Genomic DNA, 4,726 nt, shown 5'->3' on the forward strand with positions numbered 1-4,726 from the left:
CAGCTCAAATATCACTACCACTGGGAGGCATTCCTGGGTCTCCCTGGGGAGAATGTCCCTCCGTGTCCCTGTCATACTCTGTTCATACCTGTGCTGTGACACTGATCAGCCTGCCTCTTCCGCCAGACAAGAAACACCTCATGTTATTCTCCTAAGTTCTTGGTGAGTTGCACAAAATAGATATGAGATTACTGAGATTTGCTGAATGAAGGAATTTAAATATGTAAATTCTGGAATGGAGGCGGATCGAATAAATGGGCAAGAGATATAAGGAAAGGCATGGAGTGAATGGGCAATAAGATAGAAGGCTGTCACGTGCTCACGAGGAAGGGAAGCTCACGGTGTACATACTTATCAATTCCGAGTATTTTATAAAAAGATCTAATTTCCAAGAATTGCTTTTGTAAACAGAGTCAGGGAACATTTTCTTGACTGGGCTTTTAATATCAAAAACAGATTTCTGAGCTGTTCTGCTTCCTATCTTGGTGACACGTATGTTAGACTTAGGGGTTTACGTGTTTTCTTAAGAAAGAACACAAATGCCCTTGTCCTCCTCTTGTTTTAGGGAAATATCGACTGCAATGAACTATGGAAGCCACAGTGTTAATACTTTTAAGTAGGAGAGCACATACATGGATCGAGTTCGCATTATTTCGGTTTAAATTTCCTAGCAGAAGTAAAGTTGCTTATCACCATTATATTCACTCTTCCCCAGCCCAGTTACGCTCTTTCCCCTGCTGTGAGGTCTCTGTCTTGGAATTCTTTATTAAGCTTTTTAATAGACAATCTGCTTCAGTATTTTCTGAGAATGCGACAAAAAAAATTGCTTCTTTTTCCACCACAATGGCAGTTAAGCCTCCCATTTAATATGAAATCAAGTGAAGACATCTGTGCTTTGTCATCAAAAAAGAAAACAGTTTTATTTTTCTAATTATTATCTACTTTATATCAGCCTTGGGTTAAGAATTCACTTGCCTTTGTGCTACCTTGAAAATTCAGTCTGAATTCCCCACGTCCAGGCCCGAGAATCATTCCCTTTCTGTTAGGATTTAACTACATCTGCCTCGGAGAAGTTATTTACATCCAATATTGGACCACCCTTTATTTTAAGTGCAAACTGGAAATATTTTTTTTTTCTAATAAAGTGGGATACAGATTATCCCATTTGTCTTCAGGAAACCACAATAATTCAGCGGTAGCTGAGATGTTTCAGAGCTGTGACGGGCTCTGGAGCCGATGTCTTCCGGGGTCAGTGGCTCATGTATGTAAACACATTAACGTCCAGGAATGAAAAGCTCACACCAGCCACCAAGGAGCGGTGCGCATGTCTGCTTTACACGCAGAAGGTCCTGGGTTCACGCCCCAGTAGAGCCACAGTCCATGGTCTACGGCCAGGCCACCCTGAACAAGCCCGATGTCTGATCTCGGAAGCTAAGCAGGGTCAGGCCTGGTTAGTGCTTGGATGGGAGACCACCTAGGAAGACCAGGTGCTGTAGGCATAAATTATAAAAAAAACAAAAAACAAACAAAAAAATAGTTTTATTGTCCCCAACTCCCAGGGGGCAACTGCCAGGAAGTATGAAGTGCCTAGAAGACACCAGCCCACCGTGAAAGGGAGGAAAAAAATCGCTGGTTTTGTTTTCCTCCAAAAACACCACAAAGTTGGATTTTTGTGTGTTTTATTTATGTCTTTTTTTCCTACGGTATGTTTATCTGAAAATCTCTTGTAACACTTCAAAACCCGGAAAATCTCAAAAGGTTTGTGGACTGCGGTAGCGGCTCTGACCAAACTTACTACATTCCTTACTACAGATATAGGATACCCCCCCAAATCCCGCGGATGATACCTGCATCAGCACCATGCGGGCATCATGCAGACCCCACAGGAAATGAGGGCCCAACAAGCCACAGAGCCACACGTAAGTCACACTAGATTTCTAAGTTCCATAAACGAGCCTTCTGGGGCAGAAAAAAACAGAGAACGAATATTGCAAGGCAAAAAACGGCGAGGAAACGCGGTGGATTCCGAGTACTTGCTGCCAGATACAGGACCCGCTGGCCAGTCAGGGAGAAGGGCAGCTGTGGGTGGCGTCACAGTCGCTCTCTCTCTCTCTCTGGACGGCGAAGACTCCAAGGCAGCCCAGCATCCAGCCACCCGAATTGTAAACTTCTGGTCTCTGGAGCCGTCTCTCACACGATGGTGTCCAGGTGGGTCTAAGTACTTTGTCAGTCTGTGGAACACTAACACTCCACAGAGAAGCGATGGACTGCTTAACACAAATCACCACATCTGGAGAATGGATGTGAAGGAAAAAAAGGTACAGCCGTTCCTCTTTGGCCACCTCAAAGGATCGGCGACGTTATTTCCACGACGGAACACTCTTCAATTCTTCCTCTACACCGAGATCTATTACTGGTGTAGAATTAGACCCTTCCACACTGGTTATACATCAAGAAAAAACACACCGGAGTCCTTTCTAATAAGCTCCAAAATGCGACAGTCTACAGGAATTCTACAATGCCAGGAAAATTCAAGTAGATGTGTTTCCCTCAAGAACCTCTCAAGAGACTTTAAATTTGTACAAAAATAAGCATTCGTATTTATCAGATGCTTATTCTAGGTGGGGAACTTACTATACATAAAGGGGAACCTAATTTACCTGTACTGTCTAATGTACATCACGAATACCTTAGGAGGTGAGTATGCTAATGAATCCAATTTCACAGATGAGGAACCTAAGGCTTAAAGAGCCTAAAGAGACACTTAGTTGTGGATTGGAAGCCTTGGCTCTTGGCCTTTAACTCCATGCTGACTATAAGTCATAACCTGTTCATCTCTGTGACACCTAGTGTCACAATGACAATGGTTAGGTTTCTGTAACATATCTCCAGTGTTCTGTTTGTGCCAAAGCTAAATACTGCCAACAAGCCTCCTGGCCACCATGGGCCCACACCCCAGCACACCCTTGACCTTCTATCTAGGCTAAGCTCCTGTTCACGGAAAATGCTTTCAATTCTTTCTCCAATGAAGTCACTGTCCTTTACCTTCCAAAGAATCATGGAACTCTTTAAGGTGTTTAAAAATATTTAACTGTAACTCATTTCACTTGCTTTCTACTGTATTTCTAAATTATATTTCTCCTAAGAGTTGTAAAAAAAAAAAATAACTTTATGGAATTTTTATCAGGAAAAGAGACTTTTGGTAAACATACCACATACTGCTTCGAAGTATGATAAAATATACAAAATACTTGAGCTGTAGTACAAGTAAACTATAAATTGCTGTAATTATGGGTCCACAAAAACTTTAGCTCCTGATCACTGAATCCATATACGAAATAAAGGTTACAGCCCTCATGGAGGGATTGTTCCTGGTTGCAAAGGGGCAGGTTCTGTGTGGGATAGAGACCTTCATCTGAACTGCTCATCGCATTACCTCAACTTCAACTCCCTTCCAGACCTGCCTTGGTGTCAAAATTACCTTCATTCACCAAGTCACCTTTGCTTCAAAATCTTATATTAATCCTTCCCTTTTCTGTATCCTTCTTGACCTCCACACAAGCGTCAAATCTTATTATTATTTTTTTTCTTTAAATAGCTTTGTCCGGGTAGGGCGCAGGTCAGAGGCAGGTTGGTAGAAATGGACTGGTAAAGTCTTCTAGAAGTCTCTAAGGAAATCTTATCTGCTGAATTGAGTTAATGTCCACTTGTATTTTGGACATATGCCCAGAAGCTAGTGGACAGCAGGGTATTTTGAAAGCAATACAATTCTCAAAAACAGAAAGCAAAAAAATAAAAAATAAAAAGAAACGTTTGTAGAGCAAGGACACCCATAAAAATGTATTGTACTCTGCCTTATATTTAATTTAGAAAACATTCCTCCCATTTCTGTTGTTAATCAGGATTTTTTTTAAAGTTTAATTTTAATCATTCTTTTTTGCCTGTAACACTGCATGCGATGGAACCATCCCCTGAGCTGGGGAAACGCTCCATGGTGACAGATTCTCAAACATCAGCACAGGATGAAGCTGTGTGTGATCACAGTTCAGAAAAGTGGGAGAAGGAAATGAAAAAACGGGGTCTTTCCTTCCTTGGGATAACATCCTGAGAAAGAAATCCACCATCTCGTGAGGTAACTGGAGGGGGGTGGGAGAGGGAAATGGAGTCAAGTGACAGACCGAGTTTAAAATGTGAAGAAGCTGGTTGTGGGGTTTCAAGGTTTGAAACAAATCCTTTATTTTAGCTCCCTAAATAGATGAGAGATGCATTTCTTATTCAGCGGAGCAGAAGAGAACGCTCTACCATGCCGGCTGCATCTCCCACCACATACTGAAATAGACGCATTCATTCACTCACTCAAAATTCATTGGGTGCCTACTATTTGCAAGCAAAGCCCTGTGCTAGGCACTGTGCTAGTAGGATTCATATAACGAATCTTTGTGAGCCTTCCAGATAATGGAATATTATCCGATGCTAAAATGAAATGAGCTGTCAAGCCATGAAAAGACCTGGAGGAACGTTAAATGCACGTTACTAAGTGAGAAAAGCCAACCTGAAAAGGCTACATACTGTGCGATTCCAACTATACGACATTCTGGAAAAGGTGACTCTGTGGAGACCGTGAAAAGAGCAGTGGTCGCCGGGCGGGGGCAGCGGTGAACGGGCAGAGCACGGAAGATTTCCGTGCGCAGTGGAAACGACTCTGTCTGATTTGATAACGATGGAT

The 4,726-nt window shown here is 42.4% G+C and overlaps 1 pseudogene; it reads left to right on the top strand.

Moving 5' to 3' along the window:
- The first annotated feature begins 1,383 nt into the window (after nucleotides 1-1,383).
- LOC111746518 lies at nucleotides 1,384-1,499 on the top strand (annotated as a pseudogene).
- Nucleotides 1,500-4,726: the final 3,227 nt, after the last annotated feature.

Source organism: Pteropus vampyrus, unplaced genomic scaffold (genome assembly GCF_000151845.1).
Source record: "Pteropus vampyrus isolate Shadow unplaced genomic scaffold, Pvam_2.0 Scaffold192, whole genome shotgun sequence".
NCBI classification, from domain to species: domain Eukaryota; kingdom Metazoa; phylum Chordata; class Mammalia; order Chiroptera; family Pteropodidae; genus Pteropus; species Pteropus vampyrus.